This window comes from Silene latifolia, chromosome 11 (assembly GCF_048544455.1).
Source record: "Silene latifolia isolate original U9 population chromosome 11, ASM4854445v1, whole genome shotgun sequence".
NCBI classification, from domain to species: domain Eukaryota; kingdom Viridiplantae; phylum Streptophyta; class Magnoliopsida; order Caryophyllales; family Caryophyllaceae; genus Silene; species Silene latifolia.
Genome location: NC_133536.1, coordinates 203,832,832 through 203,856,736, shown reverse-complemented (window position 1 = coordinate 203,856,736; position 23,905 = coordinate 203,832,832).

Sequence of the window (23,905 nt, the reverse complement as noted above, 5' to 3'; positions counted from 1 at the left end):
TGATATAGACATGACTAGTAGAGTAAAAAGTTGGCTAGCAATAGATACATCAATAAAAACTAAGTTCGACTCACATTCTCAGCTGATATTGGTAAGGAATAATCGCAAACTAAATTTTTCTAGGGGATTTGGTATAATTCTAGAAATTCCCATTTGAAAGGGGGGATGGATCATGAAGTGCCAATCAATTAAAGGAGTATCTAATTTGTTGCAATATGGACATGTTGGTTTGGTCATTTTAAGTAGTGATGTTTTCTTATGAATAAGAATTTCAATTGAATTAGTTGCAAAAATACCAAGGATTTGGCAGACGGCCGCTTAAAGAAAGGCAAAAACATGAAGCAAAACTCGCATTAATTAATAAATGTAAATTACTCGACTAAAATGTTAGGTGTACTTCAAGTCTTCAACCTTAAGGCCGGTACTCTAGCAAATGTAGCAATCCCACCAACAATAATATTATTTTTTAAATCCAAGAGGGATAAGTCCATGCATGACTATATGGAGGATGTTGACTTGGTTTTGTGTAAATTTAAGAATTATTCATATTATTACAAACTTATAATGTTTATTTATAGTTAATTATTAATTTATTATTATGTGTCTCTATGAACCATTACTCTATAACGTTTCTTTGTGAATTACTTTGTACTATACGGAATATACAAGATAAACGGTAAAAAAGTTAGGTCTATATAATTAATATACTCATATTTTACAGAAACTTAACTCACCAAACCTTGGCACTATTAGAACAAAATTAGCGTTTTTAATTTGGCATAAGCAACCAGAAGCCGATTGGGCGGGTAGGCAGTGTAGGCACGTGCCTACCCATTGGATATCTTAAATTTATATTTATAATTAATTTCAAAAAAAAAAATGTATAGTATTCAAAATCAAGGTTACACAAATATTATGTTAAACCAAATGGGTTTGGTGTAGTGGTTGCTCACTTCATCCCTTAACCATGAGGTCAGGGGTTCGATCCCTGCCTATGGGAATGGAGCGAGGGGATTATACACTGTTGTCGACGGTGGACACCCCGGTTTACACCAAAAACAAATATTATGTTAAGAAAAATAAAAATATATCATAAATGAAAATTCTTACTTTGAAAATGTATCTTTTTATTCCTCTTTTGCTCTCATTACTTAATGTAACACCCCCTCATACCAAGGTACCTTACCAGGACTACCCAAGCATGAAAGACTGTTACCATCTCGGTTGCCCGAGGTTAGTATAGATCAAAAGCGTCCGTCCTAAACACATTTATTAGAAGTACTGTAAAGTATTAATGTTTACAACAATTCAAATCGAAACCAAAACCAATAAAGTGAATACAACTGAGGACAACTACAAAATCATAGCTAAGACTCGTGACTGTGATACTACAACCGGTGATGACGACTTCCCCATGACCGCCAAGCTCACCAAAAGCAATACTCACAAAACGTCTGCTCACCATCCCCGAATGGATCACCGCAGGTTTTACAAAACAACAACAACGGGTCGGTACTACTCAATCAATCTAAGACAACAAACAAGTACCACCGGTGATCATCGATCTCACACGATAAGAATCGACTACACACCGAAGTGTGTAGCCCTGCCAGATTACCCATCGCAACAGGTAATCCTCGCCGCCAGTGGGTGACCGCAGCCCATCCCCACCTAGTCCAGCTCATCAATGAGCGACTAACAATCCCTGTCCCTTAATGTGCACATCCCCTCCCGTGACGGGTTCCACGGAGGGCGAACTAGGGTGTGAAGCCACTCCCGCAAGTGACTCCACCACAATCACACACACACAGCATCATAGCTGTCACAACACCACAACCGTCACAACACAACCACACCAACACCGTCTCCACAACACCCATCCTCCGATGATCAGCAGATAACAACAATTATGAACATATGCAATCTCAATCAATTAAAAGATCGAGTAGGAGAAACCCTACCTTTTCGCAACCGCTTACGCCGCAATCAACCATACAAATGCATAACAAATACCACATCGTCACCTACAACAACAATTACATGATTCCAATCACTAACTGCAAAACCCCATTTCCCCCAATTCATGATCAAAGGCAAACCCTAGACTTAAACACCAACAATCATGGGAATAAAGACTTACCAACGAAAGGATGAATGATTGAATGCGATTGCTAAGATTGTCCATACATACACAAAGGAGAGATTGGGAGTGATTAGAGCGTCGTACGTTTGATTAGATTTTGTAAAATGATGTTTTAGAAACTGTTTATCGAATAAATAACCCCTAACTACTCCCGCATCAAACCGCTGAAATAACACTCGATTTAACCGGATACTCGGTCGAGTATAGAGCATACTCGGCCGAGTATCCTCTACTCGGTCGAGTATTCATCATCATACTCGCCGAGTATTCCTCTGCAGAAGCCAAACATAACATGCACTTAGCACTACTCGGCCGAGTAGGCTCTACTCGGTCGAGTGCTTAGCTTAATAAAATCCGTAGTATTACAATCTTCCCCCCTTAAAAGAACTTCGTCCCCGAAGTTCCAACCCAACCTATAAAACGTGGACATTTAACACTAACTCCACAAACCACTCTTCCTTCCACAACATGGCTCAGGATATCGTCTCAACTATAGCATAGGCTCCCAATACTGACTCCATAACATTACCAAATAACCACAATATAATGTTGCCAACCTTGTCTCACTTCCATAACACTCAATAGCACTCAATACCAAGACAATCCACAAAAGAAGATCAACCGTCAAAACGGAATGTTACATTCTACCATCCTTAAAACGAACTTCGTCCTCGAAGTTTACTCAAACCCATAAACATCATCTTCCAACTGTCAAAACTATCGGACTCATAATCATCATCATTCAACTGTCAACACTATTGAAATATTCTCTCATTCCTAAACATCGAACTACTACAAGCATAGCCATCCATTCCTTATGCTACACCAACACTCTACGTCCAATAATATTACGACATGCACAACCCTCAAACGCTCTTTGCCGCATCCTACTCCTCTTAAGACACATGTTACGTCCTCGTAACTCACTAATACTAGATCCTTAGCTATACCTCTCATTATTTTCATCACCACCACATGTGAAAGATACCCACCTATAATCTAACACTTACTATATCCAAGGCTCTCTTACTTAAACAGTTCTCATACCTCAACTCATTCTGCACTCCATCTAACCAATGCCACACAATCCTGATCATAACAAACACTCTAACTCTTCCACATTACCGCAACACGACATACCTCTCTATATAAACTATATAAACTCTTATCGCCAAAAGCATAATTCACGATCCACACTTGTTACGTACACTCACACTAGATCCTCAAGTTCCTTTCTTTCATTACCGCAAGACTCATACATAACTTAACACGACATGAAATACCCAACACCCTACACTCACTGTCTCAACAAAGGATTATGAACCATCTGCATATATCAGATCATTACCACACATGTTCTACGAATCACTTGCCATTACCATGTCTACCAAAGCCTCATCTAGAACAAGATCAAAATTATCGTGACAACCTATCACAATCGTGTCCCATCAACACAATATCACTATACCATGATAACAACGAAAACATATACAACTCTCTTTCATATCATACTCTACCCTCATTCCCAAATCGAAATCGTAAGAAACATCAACAAACAAAACAAAGTCTTTATGTTCAACCAAAACTCACAAGGAACAACAGCAAACAAAACAACAATCTATGTTTAACTGCTATGCACTTTCGAAAACTCGTATCATAATCATCTCACCTACTCCACCACAACCGGTGACGGCATCACAACACCGCCACCAACAGCCGCACCGCAGTGCGAAAATACCCGCATCACAACATTAAGTACCGTGCCCGGATCACCACCCGAGGTACCACAACTACACCGATAGACATCACAACATACACAATCCCATAAACACTGACTCAATATAACATCTCGGACAAGAAAAACTTACTCAAGACTGCTTTACTAGATCACAACACCATATATCATACGAAATAAATAGACAAGAATCTCATGCATACCATCCATACTTTTTCATGGAATAAACATATATTATGAATACACATGCAAGTATAACCAGTTATGTCAGACCACCCAAACTATCACTTTTGATCATCATTCCATTAAGTTACCATATCCAACATATATTACCGAACATTCAGATAACAACATTATAACTATCACACCATACCGCTTCTCGTGAGATCACAACCTCACACAAACATTTATATACATCTTAGACCCATAATCACATCCAACTAGTTAATCCTGATCACGTAAGTTACCAATTGACAATGAATATCTCTTTTCCAGGCTTAACTCAGGTGCCCTTCATAACATATCTTCTCTTACACACAATTATCACCACCCGGCGAACGTAGCCATATCATATGTACCCAACTATCAGCGAACACCTCATATATCCATACCTTAAACTCCCTCACAACCAAACATTAATCACCTCCACAAAATCAACCTCATTAGAACAACTAACTTCCCTAAAATAACATCGTCCTCAACCACTAGTGACAATACTATGACACCAACATCTTTCATGTGACTACTCTCTTACTATCACTTCTTAATATAACAATCCGTTTCCTCCCTTTAGTTATCATCCCAAACAACGAACATCAAATATATCAACAAAATCACCTCGACACTATTTCCAATTCCATCCTTTATCATATCGCTACCTAACTCTCCACCAAAATCTCAGATCTTGCAACACTTCACAAGCTTCCTATTTCCCTTAATACCTCGAAACTCACGGCTAACACGTCGTCCTGCTCTCCTATATAACCATTAACTCACACCCTCTAGTGGGGATATCGTACATTTCATAATTTCCTACTTTCATGCTCATTAGCTTCGGTCAACGTTCTCTCAACTTACTTCCATCCTTCTTTCTACCTTTTTACTCAATAATACCAGTTAATAATTTTTCTCCTTTCTCTTTCTACCTATCTCTGTAGTAATTTGTTTATTTTCCATAGCTCCACAACTCTAATTCCATTAATTCATATCAATATCCTATCATTCTTCTTAGCATTTATCATCCCTCATCTTGCTTCACACTCACCCTTGTCACCATCAAGTCCACGCACTAACAGTTACTCTTCAATTAGTCGTATCTCCTTTTCGCATTTCTAGAAACCAAAATTCGCTTCATACCGTTTGTCCAAAGAATTACACACTAGGCTCACCCCTTGATATTCCAACTTCCCAAATTAGCCACTATCTACAAATCTACATCGCGACATAACTTCCTTTAAGTTCACTATATACCTCTCTTTCCTATCTTCTTACAACAACCTTCCATTACATATATCCTTAAGCAACTCTATCCTAACTGTCTTCCTCCATAAATCCTTACACATCCAAATATGCCACTATTCGTATCCCTTATCTCAATCTATCATTCTCATGCTTCTTTACACTTACATCACCCTTGCCCATATACACTTACTTTTATACTACTCAACACACGACTATATCACTCATCATATCTCACAAAACATGCTCTTTACCTCGACTAGCTCATCATTCTTCCCTTTTCTTTTTCCACTATCCTTCACAACCACATTAACATATGTCTTCCTTACCCAACACATGTCCCTCATAAGCCATCATTCTCCATGTCATAACTTCCGGTAACTTACGTATCAAGACCGTCTCACATATAAAAGAATGCGTTATGACTCAAAACATACATGTGTATATACCCTACGACTCAAAACAATGTAAAAACATAGCCACCGGCTCAAAACAAAAGTAAGAACATAGCCACCGACTCAAAACAAAAGTAAGAATATAGCCACCGACTCAAAATGGCCGCCCAAAGAGGTACTCGGTCGAGTACATAACATACTAGGTCGAGTACAAGGTACTCGGTCGAGTAACTATATTACTCGGTCGAGTTTCGACTCCAGAAGCAAACTCAATTGTCGCAGAAGGATTACTCGGTCGAGTATTGGGAATACTCGGCCGAGTAGACCTTACTCGGTCGAGTATGAGACTACTCGGCCGAGTTCACGACTCCAGACGCTAAACAGTATTATCACAGAGAGATTACTCGGCCGAATATGGAACACTCGGTCGAGTATAAAAGATACTCGGCCGAGTAGGGACTACTCGGTCGAGTATCGCGCAGATTCTCAGACCGTCCAGTTTTTAAAACAGTCATATCTTACTCGTTACTTGGTCAATCTGGGCGTGTGACCTATCGTTAGAATCGTAAGTGGACAAGCTATCACCTCAACTTGGAATCACAGCAATATCATTTCTAGAACTCGACTTATGACAGTTTTAAGACAACCCTTCCAAACATCGGTTTGTATACAGCTCAAAATTCCTTAACAAAACAACTTAAACATGCATAAAACAAATAATAACGACCCAATACTTCTAAAAACCAGTACATAGGTGAACGTTTACCATACCCACATCAAAATTAAACACAATATTCATATGCATAGACGGAAGACCTTAATCACATGCTACTACCAACAACCAACATTAACATCATCATGATTATATACGCATGTATCACTACCCTTTTGAAAGCCACATAATAAACATTTAACATGCCAACATATTTCATACCAAATCCGTTTCAACAAGTTTCACCATGTCTTACACATGTTTCCACACATCTCACTTCCTTTCACACGATTCAACCATTCAAGTTCCACATGCCACACACACGCATCGAAAAGACTCACAATAAATTCCCCCTGGTGACCGGCTTGAGATTGTGAGGGCCATAGTGCGACTTCGGGACGTCTCCCAAGTCTTTGCGGTAGCTCCAAACAACTCTCCCCGGGTTCATTTTATTTTGACTCTCTAAGTTCATTGAGTTCATTAGTTTTAGGTGCCGGAATCGTCGGCTCTGATACCACTTTGTAACACCCCCTCATACCAAGGTACCTTACCAGGACTACCCAAGCATGAAAGACTGTTACCATCTCGGTTGCCCGAGGTTAGTATAGATCAAAAGCGTCCGTCCTAAACACATTTATTAGAAGTACTGTAAAGTATTAATGTTTACAACAATTCAAATCGAAACCAAAACCAATAAAGTGAATACAACTGAGGACAACTACAAAATCATAGCTAAGACTCGTGACTGTGATACTACAACTGGTGATGACGACTTCCCCATGACCGCCCAAGCTCACCAAAAGCAATACACAAATCCGTCTGCTCACCATCCCCGAATGGATCACCGCAGTTTTACAAAACAACAACAACGGGGTCGTACTACTCAATCAATCTAAGACAACAAACAAGTACCACCGGTGATCATCGATCTCACACAAGAACCGACTACACACCGAAGTGTGTAGCCCCGCCGATTACCCATCGCAACGGGTAATCCTCGCCGCCGATGGGTGACCGCACCCATCCCCACCTAGTCCAGCTCATCAATGAGCGACTAACAATCCCTTCCCTTAATGTGCACATCCCCTCCCGTGACGGGTTCCACGGAGGGCGAACTAGGGTGTGAAGCCACTCCCGCAAGTGACTCCACCACAATCACACACACAAGATCATAGTTGTCACAACACCACAACCGTCACAACACAACCACACCAACACCGTCTCCACAACACCCATCCTCCGATGATCGCCAGATAACAACAATTATGAACATATGCAATCTCAATCAATTAATGAGATCGAGTAGGAGAAACCCTACCTTTTCGCAATCCGCTTACGCTGCAATCAACCATACAAATGCATAACAAATACCACATCGTCACCTACAACAACAATTACATGATTCCAATCACTAACTGCAAAACCCCATTTCCCCCAATTCATGATCAAAGGCAAACCCTAGACTTAAACACCAACAATCATGGGAATAAAGACTTACCAACGAAAGGATGAATGATTGAATGCGATTGCTAAGATTGTCCATACATACACAAAGGAGAGATTGGGAGTGATTAGAGCGTCGTACGTTTGATTAGATTTTGTAAAATGATGTTTTAGAAACTGTTTATCGAATAAATAACCCCTAACTACTCCCGCATCAAACCGCTGAAATAACACTCGACGAACCGGATACTCGGTCGAGTATAGAGCATACTCGGCCGAGTATCCTCTACTCGGTCGAGTATTCATCATACTCGGCCGAGTATTCCTCGGCAGAAGCCAAACATAACATGCACTTAGCACTACTCGGCCGAGTAGGCTCTACTCGGTCGAGTGCTTAGCTTAATAAAATCCGTAGTATTACACTTAATCCGGAGATAAACGTAATTGTCTATTAACATTAGTCCTGAAACTATATTTAGAGTATACTTGACCTAGTTTGCTTAAAATGAGTTTCTATTTTTTAAACTTAATTTTTCAAAAATAGTTTTCAAGAAACGGAAACATCAAATTAATGCTTCTATTTTTATGGGCAAAAACATGGTATTTGAGTTTTTGAGAATCTGCTATTAGCTTTAAAATTTATGATAGATTTGGCCAAAAAGTATTGGGGTAATGTTGTTATTTATTTGGCCAAAAAGTATTTTTTAAGTACAAAATCACTTTGAAAAGCAAGCCAAACACACTTACTCTTGGTTTTAGGTTCTTCTATCTATATATTACCTCATTACTTTCTTCATTCTTTATTCAACTTTATCACCGAGATGATAATCAAATTAATATTGTTATTAAGGATGACATCACATAAGATAGTTACTGACCTCGTCTATTTAAGCATGAGGCCGGTAAACATTCATAACAAAAAGATTAATCATTATTATTATTATTATTCCCTCTGTTCTGGTAAATAGTTTACATTTACTTAATTTTTATTTGCCTTATTTTGTGAGGGCCGAGGAAAATGAAGCAAATGTAAACTATTGACTGGGATGTAGGAAGTAATATGTATTTAATAATGAACATATATATAATTGTTTCTTTTAAGTATCGTACGAATTAAAATAGCCAAGTATTAGTCGAATATTTACAAGTATTACTCATAATAATTGGGTTGTAGTATAGGAAAAGGACATAAACAATCAACAAGGTCTCATAGTTTGATTTCGTTTTCCAATAGAAAAAGACAAGAGTACTTGGATTTCTTCTTACAGAAGAACGTGCATTGCATTATTACATAATCATCGTCTAATTAATTAATTAAACTAATTTCTCAAAAACTAAACTCTTTTGCTTGGCCTTATTTGCTTAATTGTTACATTTACATAATAAAAGATACGAAGAATCTACTAATGTTTGTTTCCATTAGAAGACTAATGAGTAATGACATATATTATCGTAAATAATAAAGGTTACGGCGAGAAAACGACATAATTCGATTTTTGGTTATGAACCACGCACCAGTGATTTAGGCTTTAGCTGGTGATATTTTGGAGGGGTGAATAGTATATGAAAAATGTTCAGTCGGGGGCACTTTCCTAGTTGTTGCACTCTCATATCACTTATTTGACGACGCGTTTCAGGTAGCTTGTTTGACTAGGTACTCGTAATTTATTTTGACCAATATTTTAACTAATTATATTTTCTTGGAAGTGTTTAATAGGTAGCTTGTCAAATATTTGTTCTAATTTTACTCTTGCTTAATTATTATACAAGTATAGAACAACATTAAACAATAAACATGTTCTTTCATGTAAGATTATCAGATTTTAGTTACCTTTTCAACTAGTTAGGTTTATCAAACATTTTAAAGTTAGTTAATGAGCTACTATCTCTTGATCATCATAAAAGAATAGAAATGTAAAAAAAAAGGTGGAATATAGTCATTTTAATTTTCAACTACCTTTTTAAAAAATTTAGCCTTGTTTGTTGCTAATTCTTCTTTCTACTCCATCAAAAATGTATGGTTGCAAAATTCAGGATTTAGGATTCATGATATCACTACCATTGTATATTTGTAGATTATCATGTTACGAGATATCGAGATAGGTTGAAATATCTACATATTTATAATTAGGAAATAAGGTATCGTGATATATTTAGAGAATAATATTGATATGATATCGTATAGTGTTTCCTTTAATAGGAGATCTTAGGTTTACATTTGAGTTTATATAAATGACACATATCGATTGTATCGAGGCACGACGAACGATTATCAATAATACAATTACTTTATGTAATTCTTCCCTCTCCGATTTTAATATTTCAATCATGAATCATACCTTATTACGATTTAGCAAAACATCTGCTAAATCGTAATAATTCTTATCAGAAACTTGGCTAGAAACCTAGTTAAATTCACGTATATGATCCCTTAACGATGAAGTAGGGTGAAATCGCATAATATATGTAAGATCTTAAAACTTAATTGACGGCTTGTATGTATGTTGCGATAAAATCTGAGCATGTACGTATAATAGTGGTGTAGCACTTAACGCTTTGCGATTCCAGCTACGCGTATCTTTGTACAAAATCTTCCTAACCGGCTAGCTTAAGGTTGTATTCGTGAATGTAATCAAATCTTATATATTCTGATTTTCTATTTGTCTCTTGTATCCAGTGGTGGATCTGGAAAGGGTTAGCAGGGTCGCTCGCCCTCATTGAAGGCCAGAAGTTTGAAAGCTTTTAGTTAAAAAATTTCTACTTTTTTCGAGGTCACTTGCACCATTACCCGATCGCATCTTCTGAGATTTTTCGCCTTTACTGAAGTCAATTTCTGGATCCGCCACTGCTTGTATTCAAACTCCAACCTCAAATATTGTACCTTGGCAACGTGCATGCATGGTTATCGATCTTGCATAAGATTTGAGACAAAATATAGCATATCAAACTATGGAACTCTTTTTTATTGGTTTGAAGATTTGTTTGTGGATTTGATATTTTGATGTATCCACAATAATTACTCTAAATTTATAATAATAATATCAAAAAAGAAAAAAAACTCAAATGAGGTTGGTATCTGTGTATAATTAATTATCAAACTAGTGTAGATCCCCGTGCTACAGCACGGTATTTTTTAGTTTTGTTTTATAAAGAGACATTCTCATTAAATTAATTGCATAAATTAATTGTACCTTTAATGTTATAATGTACTAATACTACGTATAATCTTAGTAAGAGATAGAAAATGAAAGTTTATTTATTTTTGTCTTAAACCATTTTTATATTACTTTACTATAAAAATTAACTCTATAATACTGGAGTATATCATTGCATGAAACTAATTTATGACATTAAATTTCAATTAAGTGATGTAAAAATGTAATATAATTAAAACGCATATAAACCTTATAAAAAAAACAGGTAAAAACAGTATACCACGCACTTAAAAAGACGATTTACGAATAAGTAGACTAATATATTTTTTTTAATTAAAAAAATACATTAGAATTGTTACGTCCTTTAAAATATACATCATATTTAGAGTGTAACTGATGAAGGATAATATAAGAAACAGATTTACGTAATTTTAAGGTGTAAGTGATGACAATAATTATGTTAAAGACTGCATAAGAAGTAGGTTTCCGTAATTTTAGAGTGTAACTGATAAAGAATAATATTTATGGAATTGAAAATGATTGCATAATAAATTATGGATTTTAATGAAAAAGTCATAAATATGAATTTTAATTAAAAAATTAGAGTTTAATTATAAGAATATATTAATTGAAAAGATAATAATGTAATGAAAAAAAAAATGTACTTGTTACCTTATTTAGCTAGATGCTTTTTGGAGGGAAAACTAAGAGGATTTTTATTCTCTTAGTAGTAGGGGGATGAGGTCGGTATCTGTGTATAAATAATTATAATCCGTTGATTATGATTATATGACCTTATATTCGCTTTAATACAGAGTGTCGTCTAAATTAATTCTCTTTTTTTTTTTGTGAGAGAAACACGACGGGTTTTACTTCATTAATAGTAAATCCAAAGATACAAAGCTTGAAGCTTCATTAACCAAGTGGTGTTAGTTCAGTGGTAGCCGGGTTAAACCTTGAAGCTTGCAGAAATGCAGGAGTTGAGAAGTCCCGGGTTCGACTACCAACTGGGGCGATGATCACTTGGCCACTGCAGCACCCGAAGGGGATGGCTTACATTGTCCATGTGGTGGTGCGGGAATGCATGGGTCCGGGAGAATTCAAACCCCTCGTCATCAAAAAATAAAAAAGATACAAAGCTAACAGCGCTATAAGGAAATGTACCAGACTAAACGGCGAGCGCATGGGAACATGAGCTAAAGTATGCGCCACCATATTATTTTTCCTATTAGTATACGACCATCTAATAGAACTGAAAAAAAAACATAATGAAAAAATATCCTTAAACACTGAAACCACATCACTACGGCCCTCCTTATACTGCTGCAAATTTTGAATAATGCCCAGATTATCGCTTTCCAAGACGAGCTTTTGGACTCCTGCTCGTCTCGCCTCTTGCACGCCTTTCGGAACTGTCATCGCCTTTGCCATTGTCGGGTCCCAATGCTCCTTGAATTGCTCTGCATATCCCCACTGGACAACGCCTTCAGTATCCCTGCATACAACCCCAATCTCCGCTCATTTCCCCTCACACACACTCGTATCGACATTCACCTTTAGCTCCCCCCTCTTGTGGTCGTACCGAGCCCTCACCCTCCTTTGCCCCTCATCTGCCCCCTGACTGTCACCCACCTCCTCCCTTATCTCCTCAATTATTCCCCAAATCCGTCTCAATACATCAAGAATACGGATTTGTTTCCCCTCAAAAACCCACGTGTTCCTACTTTCTCACACTACCCATCACGTTACCATAAACACCACCCTCTCGCTTTCATTGTAATCCTCCCAACTCGCTTCCACCCACTCCCTCACCCACTCGCGCCCATCCGCCATCGGTGTCTCCAGCCCAACCCCCTCACATATCCCTCCCACCCACCCACATTCCCGGAACAAGTAAAGACTCGTTTCAGCTTTCGCCAAACAAATAGGACACGTAACATCTCCATTCCCCTCCCGTCTAGCCACGTTCGACTTAGTATCTAAAGCGTCCCTGCACATTTGCCAAGCAAAGAGCTATTCCAAATCTTTGACCACAACCATGTCTCCTTATTAGCTTTCGATGTACTCCTCTCTTGAGCTACTTTATTCATTAGCTTACGATAGGCCGAACGAGCAGAGTGTATACCATCCTTTTCAAGGTCCCAACACCATCCATCTCCATCTCGTATAAGGCTAAGACGTATGTTCAGAACTCGTTCATGTTCAAAAGGCAGTAGCATCATTCGGATTTTATGAGTATCCCACCCAGACCCATCCGTCAGCCACCACCATACCACTGTCCCAGTTCCCGCGAGGTGAAATAATTCGTATAGAATGAGTGTTCGGGATCCAAGGGTCCTTCCAAATCCTGGTTCTCAAGCCGTCTCTAATACACCGCCTAAGACCCTTGCACAAAACACCCTTAGCTTCCCAAATACCTCACCGTGTATAGCTTGGATTTCGACCTAAATTCGCTTCCATGAAATTACCATTAGGAAAATATCGAGCCGTCATAACTCTCAACCAGAGGCAAGAGTTATTTGTTGTAAGCCACCATGCTTGTTTTCCTAATAGAGCCATGTTGAATTTATTATAATCGCGAAATTCGAGACCACCTGAGAACTTTGGTACACACAATTTCCGCCAAGGTGCCCATGGTATTTTCCTTTTCCCCTGCTCGCTGCCCCACAAAAAATTAGAGACATAAGACGTAGCTCCTCACAAAAATTAATCGGGAACTTAAATACGTTCATTGCGAAAGTAGGGATTGATTGGGCTATAACCTTTATCAACACCACCCTACCCGCTTTTGATAAAATATTCACATGCCATCCTTACAATTTCTTATTTGTTCCGAATAGTATCGGTAATAGCCTTTTTCGAGTGACCCACTATCGTTGGCAGTCCCAAATACTTCTCATGCTTCTCCACTATACCCACACCCAAAACCTGAGCAATTTCCTGTTTTCTAATATGCCTAGTGCCCCGACTAAATGAAACCGAAGTTTTATCCATGTTTACCAGCTGCCCTGAGATAGCCTCATATCTTTGTAGAATACGCAACACCGACCTCACGCCCTCAACCTTAGCCTTCACAAATAGGATGCTATTATCTGCAAACAAAAGGTGTGAAATAATAGGCACATTAGGAGTTATTCTTATACCATGTACACTACGTCAAATCTGGCCATCAATAACGAGCGTATCACAACGGTTTAGTGCTTATAATAAGGGAATTTGGAGCCATCATGCCTCTCCCGTTGGTCGAACACTTAGATTACCGTTTTCCAAATATTGGCGGAAACTAAAACCGCGCTAATAAGAATCACGGCTTCCCTCGAAAACCGTTGTTATTATATTGTGACAACGGCTGTTTAAGAAACCGTTATAAAAAACGTTTTAACGGTTTTCAAAAACTCGTTATAGAATCACCCTTATCAACGGTTGTTAGACAACCGTTACCAGTTTAAGAAAACGGCATTTCGAAAACCGTTACTAAATAACACCAGCAACGGTTTGTGGTACCCGTTGTTATGTTATAGCTACGGGTTTCTTGTAACCGTTATCATTTTCTATTATGAAAGACGGTTCCTCTGTACCCATTGTTATTTATCATTTACGGGTTAAGTATAACCGTTGTAAACAATTTTTCAATGTTTAATATTCAACCAATGCATGTATGATAAATATTGAACCGTTGCATGCATTGTTTTGTTTGACCATTATTACTATGCGTCCATTATTATATTCACACATGCATATATATTTTCCTATAAATATCACTTATAATGTGATCAATTAACCATATCCACCAATTCAAAGTTTAATTAATTATAGCCTATAATTTAATTAAAAATATTACACTTCGATCACCATGTCGTCGTCGTCTTCTACACCCGCCGAATCACAATCAAATACCCGCTATGTCCATCCTATTACCTGTATTATACACAACCTTCCAATCAAATATGTTGACAATGGTATGGCTTTTTTGAGAAATTTTACTTGGATGAGAGATATGCTTTGTCAAGGCGGTTATACGAACGTTAAAAAGGTCCATCCAGGTTGGGCTAAAGGTGGTTTTCTTGGGTACGCAATTATTGACTTCGAAAGTCATGGGAAGAAGCATGACACTTATCGTCAAGCGAGAAAACTTCAAGCAAGATACGAGGATCATGATGCTGGGAAGAAAAATTATTATACGGATGATGGGTTACAAGCGCAATATTTATGGATTGCAACCGATTGTGACATTAATCTATTAAGAACATATCAGCACTATATTGACACTGTGCCTCGTTCATGGGAGGCGGAACAAGTGCCTCCTAATAATCCGCATATTGAATTCCCAATATTTATCTCAATCGCAGGAGAATTACAAGATGATTATGTTGATTAATTATTATTATTCTAATTAATGTTGTTGAAACCGTGCGTCTTCTAATTTCTTGTTATGTATGTGTTTTTCTTGAATATGCGTGATAATATATTTTATTTTTTAATTATTTATTGCAAATTACGTAAGCTTAAAATATTTGTTAATAAGTCAACTTTTACATTAATTAGTTAATTAATGTTTAGGAATTAATTACCAACGGTTTTGAAAAAAATTATAAATGTGACTATAAATGTTAAAGTATCCTTTATTAACATCCATTAATCAAATCACAATATTTCATCCCCATTACAAAAATTTGAAACAACATGGCAATGAACACTAATTTTATCAACAACGAAGAATGGTTTACACAAACGATTGCAGATGATGAGAAGGTTCTCGCCGATCAACACCCATTAATCAAAGTATCCGTTGAACATCAACGGAATTATTGGATTAAGAGGTGTGAAGCAGTTCGGCTTGTCAACCAAGCCTCATCATCATCATCTTCATACCCTCGTCGGCCTATTACTCGCAACTTGGCTGCAGTGAGATATTTGTTAAGTTGTACTATTCCAACCTTATCTCCACATGCAAGTGATGTCCTTGCATATATTTAATCTGTTATTGCAAAATATGAAGCCAATGACCTGGAAGTTAGCGGTATACGAGAGTGGCTTAGTTGGTGGCAGGTTGAGAAGCGCTTTTTACTCTTAACTGGGGTTGTTCCGGCTTATTATAGATCTTCTGATTTCTGATAAATGATGTAATGTATTTGGTTTAAAATTAAATGAAATGATCATTTTGAAAATGTTGAATTATGCTTGTTTGATTTGCTTCCATTTTTTGAACTCCATAGATCAGTATGTAATCAATTGTGAAGCTATAACTGTCTCAACAGATAAAATACTCGTTAACCACGGTTTTCCTACAACTATTGTCAATTGTGAAGCTATAACTTCAACGTGGATTGTTCATTAACAACGGTTCTCCTACAATCGTTGTCAATCGTGACGTTCTAACTTCAATGTGGACCGTTCATTAATTGTTTGACCATACGACTCAATATATTAAAAAAATAAATACATGTAAGATATGACCATACGACTCAATATATTAAAAAAAATATGTACATGTAAAATATGACAACGTGGTTTTTTAAGCCGTGGTGAATATTTCTCATTATTCTTGATTTGACCAATGCACGGACTGTTCATCTAACCGATGCATGTCTATATATGTACGAACTGTTCATTTATTTTTTATTGAATCGTCGTTGCATTATTGGTGGGTTTGAATCAACGCTGCATCTTAACAATAATTTAATTTTGTTCCAAAATTACGGCTGTTAACCAAGGTAAAAATATTGCGAGTCCATGGGTGCAGAGGGATCGTAAGTTGTTAGAAGAAGCAGAAAATAAAAGATTAAGGAAATTGCGTCGTCAACCGAGATATATTGAAAGCGAGAAGAAAATGGATGCGTTACGAGAAAGGTTAAAGGAATAATGTCCTTTCCATTTCATTAAGTTCCCCCCTAAACATATAATTCTTGAAGGTACATATGAGAATTCATCGGCTTTCGAAGTTGGTTCTTCTGAGGATTTGATGGTGGGGTATATATTACCCAGATGCGATTGATATGTATCTACCGTGAGTGAAGCAACAAAAGCTTGGCGTCAATGATGGTTTAGGTCATCGAAGGTGATGTCGGATTTGGAGGAAAAGACCGGAGTTGAAATGGACTCCTACACCGTCATTAATGGGAAGAGATATTGTCAATGACGTAGTGTATTTTGGAATATGGTTAATTGATGAGAATAATCCAACCTATTGCTCACCTTCTCAAAATAATCCATACTATTAATTATCCTATAATAATCTCATTTATACGATCATTTATCTTTTATTGCCCTAAGTGAAGGGCAACCTGTTTAGTAGGTCACTCCTTCATTCTAAGTCTTTATAAACTTGATTCTTCAGTTTACCCCCTTTATTTTACCCAACATTCTACATCTCCCAAGTTTTTCACCTCTTTTAATTTATCTTCTTCATTCACCATTTATCTCCCATTATTGATCAACTCTAAGTAGCAAGATGATACATCTGACAATATTTTCTTGATCCAATTTTCGCATCTTAGCTTTAATCCATTAATTGAATATCAACTCCCTCAAAAAAATAATTGAAAATCAGCAATAATTTAATTACATCAAAACCGCACAAAAGTGAAAACCAATTTTTAGCAATTGAAGTTCGATGCCGCTGCTTGAATGTGACACGCAACATAAGGGAGCACGGTATAGAACAATGGAGATGGTTTTGCATTTTGGGTGTCGCGTTGAGGCTATTGTGTGAGTGATGCGGCCTGTTTATAAGCTTGCTTGGGCTCAGTTGCAGAGGAGAAGTGCTTGGTGGCGGTTGTAGAATTGGATCAGCGGGTTTCGGATTAATTGAAGCGCCTGTTATTCGTTGTTGGTGTTAAGGGCGGAGGTGCAGGTGCGCGAGTCGAGTTCGAGTCGTAGTGTCGATGGGTGTTGCTACTGTTAGAGATTGATATTGTTGGCCTGGAGTGATTGAATGGTGAATGGAGATGAGTTTCAATTATTTTGCCATGGAAAAAGATGGAAGAGGAGAGGACAATATCAATTTTGACATTGATTTGTTCAATTGATTTAAAAATAAAGAAATTTGGAGGTAGAAAAGAAAGAATAGATTTGGGGACATAGAAATTTAGGAAGAAATATGGAGAAATTATTGCTCCTGTTGAAACAAGAATCACAGTAAACTAAAGGAGGAAGAAGAAGATTGTATAAAGAAAGAATAAAAAAATTAGGTAACCTAGAAAATTTTTGAGTTTACAGGTGATAATAGGTAATTTAGAGGACGGGATCATTTCTAGTTAAATGATGGTATAAATAAGATTATTATGGGATAATTAATAGTTTGGATTATTTTGAGAAGGTGAGCAATAAGTTGGATTATTCTCATCAATTAACCCTTTGGAATATTTGATTAATGTATGTTTATTAATTACCCATTGTGTTGTATTTAGGAAACTAAATAAGGAAAAAAGTTTTTAATATATGCATTTACATTGGGTTGTGTATAATTTAGTCTTGAATTCCTAACTTAATACCAAATATGGAAGTTATTTAATGTTTAAATACAACCCAATGGGTTGTACACTATCAAATTCTGTTTAATTAAAAAACAACGGTTGCACATAAACCGTTGTATAAGAATTAAGAAGATGCCTTTATTTTTTGGAGGCAAAAACTGGACACAATGAAAGATAAAAGACGACGGTTACACACCAACCGTTGTATTATAATGAAAACAATTACGGGTTTTTATTCAACCGTTGTCATATGGTAATATAAAGAAGGCGGTTTGGCTTCAACCGTGTTTATTAGTTTCAATTAAATCGGTCCTCAACCAACAACACATGCAAACCTTCTCCTTGCTCACTTAAAACCCTCGAACACTGAGTTTCCCTAGAACCACTAGTCTTCTCCATCGTCGTCGCCATCCCCATTGCCTCCGTCGTCCCCTCCGTCATCGCCAGATCAACCCGACTTCTCCTCTTTGAAGAAGTAATAAACCCTGCTCCTTCGTCTCATTAACTTAATGTCTTTATTTTCTTTTTTAGTTGTGATATTATCCCCTAATTATCTTAGGTTTATTGTGTGTTAAACAACACCTATTATTTTAAGTATATTGTGTGTTAAACAACACCTATATTTTTAGGTATACTGTGTGATCATTCATTTGAGACGGTGCTCCTACTATGTCGACTTAATGTTTAAAGTTAGTAGTTTATTAATTTCTGGTTTAGATATGGGTGGAAAGCGGAAAAGAAAAGATAGGATAAAGTCAGGCGAAAAAGATTCAGGTGATGAGAATAATTTGCAATCGGTTACTGGGGGCACTACAAAAAAAACGTCTCGATGCGACGGACATACTGCGACGGAAGATTAATCCGTAGCAAATTTAAACCTGCGACGGATCCTGCGACGGGCCTCATATTCTGCGACGGACCTGCGACGGATTGTCCGTTGCAGCCAATTTTCCCAGACCGCCAAATTTTCTGACATGGCGGGAAGGTCTGCGACGGAATTTCCGTCGCTATATTAAAATAATATTAAATTCTGCGACGGAAATTCCGTCGCTGCATTAAAATAATAATTTTTCTGCGACGGAATTTCCGTCGCAGACTTTTTTAAGTGTCCAGCTGTACACCTCTAAACACGCTGGAAAAATAATATTATTTTATTCCTGCGACGGAAATTCCGTCGCAGGATTTATTATTATTTTAATTTTGCGACGGAAATTCCGTCGCAGACATTCTTTATACGGGCTGCAGCGTCATCCTTCTCCTTCATTATCACTCTTCAATTATTTCGTCTCCCTCAATCACAAAATCCCAAAATTCCGTCTCCCTCAATCCCACCACCACCACTCCCACCACCACCCTACTTCCCAAATCACTCCTATTTCTCCTTTCCCTTTTCCCTTTTCCCCTTTCTTCTTCTTTCCCCTTTCTTCTCCTTTCCCCTTTCTTTTTTTTTTTCTGCCGCTGTTCCGCCGCCGCCGCCGCTCCCTTCCTTTGTCTCCTTCTCTTAATTAATATAAGGTTTGTTTAATTAATTTTACTTTTGATTAATTAGGGTTTATGGTTATTATTTTGATTAATTATGATTAGTTTAGGATGCTTAGTAAAATTAGGATTGTTTAGTTTAGTTGAAAGCCAATTTAGGATGTTTAGAATTGTTTAGTTTAGTTGAAAGCCAATTTAGGATGTTTAGGATTGTTTAGTTTAGTGAAATTTAGTTAAAAGCCAATTTAGGATGTTTAAATCAATTTTATAATGCTTAATTATGGTTTAGGGAATTATATTTTTGGTTTGCATGAAGTGAGCTAAGTATTTCAAAGCTCTTTTAAATCGATTATAGTTGATGGTAGTGAAATTTTGATGTAAATAATTAAATAAAATGAGGCTACTCGACATTGAAGCAATTTTGAATTCATCTATTGCTCATAAAAATAGAGAAAAAATTTCATAAAAATGTCTTAAATTAAAGGTGGAATATTATAACGAAAAAAAGGTCTAATATTAATAAATGTATAACGACTTTGAAAGTAGTTTGTAGTATAGAAAAATATATTTACCCATAAATCAACATTAATGAATCATAGTGGACAAATACAACATAATACTTTGCGTTTATGACATTGTCATAGCATTTAGGATTATTAGAGTAGTTAATTTAGTTTAGTTAAAAGCCAATTTATGATATTTAAACCAATTTTAGGATGCTTACTCTACTTTTGCTTAGTTTTATAAGGTTTATTAGTAATTATTAAGTTTGTTTTGATAAGTTGTGTTTTTTTGTGTCATGTTTATTTTTTTTACAAATATTAATTCATCTTATGCTTGTGTTGTGATTGTTAATATATTTTTGACCTAGTACCCGTTCAGGGATTACACATTAGATGATGATGATGATGATGACTAGGATTTATATTAGTTGTAGATGTTTTGTACCCTTTCTTTCAATCTTATTACTTTGTTGGTACTATTAGTTGTAGATGCCGTATAGCTTAATTTAATGAAATCTAGTTTGTTTTCATTCAATCTTACTTTGCCAATTTCTTATTTGGTAGCTATTATTTGATTATTTGATTTCTTACTTTGCCAATTTCTTATTTTGTTGCTATTATTTGAAGCTTTGATTTCTTACTTTGCCAATTTCTTTTTTTGTTGATATTATTTGATTATTTGATTTTTTACTTTGCCAATTTCTTACTTTGCCAATTTGTTATTTGGTTGCTATTATTTGATTTCTAACAATGTTGAAGAATTTAGTTGATTTCTATGGCGTCGAGGAGACGAAGACATGGTAGTAATAGTAATGCAGGAAACCAAGGACAGGGAAACGAGAATGAAGAAATACCAGCAGTTGACAAAATTCCTCTCGATTCTCTTGAGCAAGAAGGCGTTTGGTAAGTATGTTATTTTTTCGCAATTAATTATTTTTATAACGATTTATAAATATTTATTATCTTCTCATTCTTTTTTTTCAGGTTCAGTAATGAAAAAGTTGTGAACTTGATATCGGAAACTATTGGATGCAACTACAAAGAACATGCTCCTAATTGGAAATCGGCGTCATCTACTCTAAAGAAGGATTGGTGGAATTGGTTTGAGGTATTAGCAATTGTCATTTAATTTAATATTAGGTATTTTATTCATTTATTTTATATTTATTTACAATAAAGTTTATTTTCTAACTTTATTGTTTATTGAACAGTGGCGTGTTAGTTACGATCCTCGTGACAAGGCAAGGGTTAAGAAGGCTTGGGAAGATGCCATGAAGACTCGTTTACGGCAAATGATTTATCGAGCTTATCATAAGGAAGAGCATGAAAAGCCGGATTGGATTAGTGTTGACTTGCACCGTCAATTGAAGAATAGACCACTTGAAGATCCTAGTTTCACGGGAAGATCGGAGCAGAATTCGGCCAACCGTAGGTCGGGAAGTGACGAGAAAGGGAAGGCGTTGGCTACTCACGTAATGGGTCGAAAAAACACTTTGCAATATATGGACTCAATGGTAATTTCTTCACTTCCTTTTTTAATTTATTACCTTTTTTTTCTTTAACTTTATTTAAAGTTAGTAATTATATTTAACAAGTATCAAAATTGTAGATTGATAAAGATGGGAAAGGAGATATTCCGTCCGCTTTGCAGTTGTTGGAGAAGACAAGGAAGCATAGCACAAAAGGATGGTTATCCAAAAAAAACTGGTCAACTCTTCGTAAGTTGCTATAATTATTTAATTTTTAGCTCATTTTTTCAATCATGATTATTTAGTAGATGGTATCTAATCTTTCGTTTTTTATTGATATAGGGTAAAATCATGTCAAAGAAAACTGAGATTCAAAGTCAAGGGGTCGAGAACATTGATGATAATGAAATTTATATTGAAGAACATGGAGGGTTTGATAAGAAAGGTAGAGTACTTGGCGCGGGAAATGCAGCACCACAAATCTGGGAGCACCAACGCCGCTCGACTGGTAACCTCTTTTCTACTCCTCATACTCCGGGTTTTGTTGGTAGAGTCGCAAAAGAGAATGCGCGACTAAAGCAATCCGAGGCCGAACAATCTCAAAGGCTTGCGGCAATAGAGGAGTTCTTGAGCCAACAAGGTTTTACCACTCAAACTTGTAACCCCAGAGGTGTATCTCAAGCTAGAAATGACTTTGATGATGATGGTGGCGACAATGCTAGGCTTACTCCTACTCACGTGTATTGATTAGTAGTTGTTTGTTGATCTCCTACCTTGTAGTTTATGGACTTATTTAGCTTTCTTTGTTGAACAATTATTGTACTAAACGGTTGTAAACCTTTTATTTTAAGTTAATGCGAAGACTTTGTTTGGAAATCTCGTCTTGAACGAGTTGTGAATTTTTCAATTGCTGGATTTTCTGTATGTTTGTAGGAAACCGGGAGTATATGTAATTGCTTTCAAAGCAATTTGGGCGCTGGAAAAGCACTGTAAACCCACTGGTTATTTCTTCCCTGCGACGGAAAATCCGTCGCAAATGTTGACTTTCTGGTTGACTTAAGTGCCTACGTGGCCTCCATGAACAGTGATCTGCGACGGAAAATCCGTCGCAGATATTGACTTTTAGGTTGACCATTAGGTCCACGTGGCCTCCCATGAACAGTGTATGGCGACGGAATTTCCGTCGCAAGTCTCTTCTTTGCGACGGGTTTTTGCGACGCTTTGATCCGTCGCAGATATTTAGTTGCAACGGAATTCCCGTCGCAAAACCAAATTTTGCGACGAAATAAAGCGACGGATTAAATCCGTCGCAAGATCTATTTTTGCGACGGGATTGACATATTTGCGACGGAGTTTTCCGTCGCTATGGAACCTTTTCTTTGTAGTGGGGAAGACGTCATAGGGTTTCCCTAGAAGCAATAAAGAGAGGAATACCTAATAAACTTCAATGGGATCCATTAACGGGGCTGCCAGATGGTACCTATGCTGCAAATTTCGCGAGTTGGATTGGTTGTTGTGTGAGAGAGTATATGCCTCTCGGTTTGCCGCGTCTCAATCAGTTGAGTGAAGACTTGAAGGAAAAACTAAGGGAGAGAATAAAGATATATATACAATAATAAATGATTTAGATGAAATTATCTTAGTATTCGATACGTGATATTAGCCGAAACTAACCAAATATACTCACCATATATGCAGTTAGCTTACACTGTCCTCAAACACATTGATGGTTACCTACAAAAAAAGATAGGGGGTCGAAAATGATAAATTTTAGGCGGGGAAATTTAGAGTTCCACCTATTCTTTTAGTAGATAGTGGATTGAAAATGATATTATCTTGATTGGAATAAAAGAAGAATGAGAAAGAAGTTATAAAGTTGTTCCAATGCATAAAACTCCAAAGATGGCGGGAAATAATATGTAACATTTATTCCTTGAC